At 65.0% G+C, this 803-nt stretch overlaps 1 protein-coding gene across 1 annotated transcript in view; it reads left to right on the top strand.

Annotated features, from left to right (window-relative positions):
- The window catches only part of SLC15A3 (solute carrier family 15 (oligopeptide transporter), member 3), a gene marked incomplete at its 3' end in the record, with an annotated part of 13,545 nt that overhangs the window by 800 nt on the left and 11,942 nt on the right, over window positions 1-803 (top strand). The gene's annotated exons all lie outside the window — the stretch shown is intronic.

Genomic DNA, 803 nt, shown 5'->3' with positions numbered 1-803 from the left:
AACCCGCCTGTGGTAACGATGACGCCACAGGGGTCCTGGGGATGGCGACTTCCTTCCTGGCGGGGAACTTGCACAATCTGAACGGCATTTCGAGAGCTTCCCTGTCCCTCAGGGGCCGGGCGAGGGTTCCCCCTCCTTCGGTTCCCATACCCCTCATCCTGCCTCCCTCCCCCTCCCCCGGGCCTCAGTCTCCCTGTTCGCAACGTGGGCGGGCGGGACCCAGTGGCACAGGGCCTCTCCAGGCACCATTCCAGCTTGGATGGCACTGGGAGAGGATGCAGCCAGAACGGGCTCAGGGGGAAATGAAAGTGAAAATGGACCGGTTCCTCCGGCTCAAGGGCGGGGACAGGCAGGGCAGAAGGGAAATTTTTAGAAAGCTGGGCGGCTGGGACCCTGTGACCAGGCTTTCATTTCTCCTGAACACCCGCAGCACCACGTGACGCGGCCCGGCCACCGGCCAGAAAGGGGAAGCAGCCAGGGGACCGTTTCTCGAAGCGCAGACGGCTGGACAGAGGCTGGCGGGGACCTGGAGGGGAGGTCGAGGCAGCGAGGGGACAGCAGAGGGCGCTCCCCAGAGAGGGGCCAGGTGTCAGTCACACGGGAGGGGGTGTAGTTAAGAAGGGGCCAAGGGGGAGACCCGTTAGTTAGAAGGAAGGGCGGGCAGAGAAGCGCTGGGCGAGGGGGTGAGGGCCAGGGGAGGGGGAGCAAGAGCGAGTCCAGGTGGAAAAGGAGGAAGAGTTGGGGGTGGGAGGGGGAGAGGAGAGAGGAGGGGAAACCTGGGCACAGCCAACGCGGGCAGGGAA

This window comes from Myotis davidii, unplaced genomic scaffold, assembly GCF_000327345.1.
Source record: "Myotis davidii unplaced genomic scaffold, ASM32734v1 scaffold2863, whole genome shotgun sequence".
Classification (NCBI taxonomy): Eukaryota; Metazoa; Chordata; class Mammalia; order Chiroptera; family Vespertilionidae; genus Myotis; species Myotis davidii.
The sequence above is the reverse complement of the archived record's forward strand: the minus strand, read 5'-3'. Positions and strand labels throughout refer to the sequence as shown.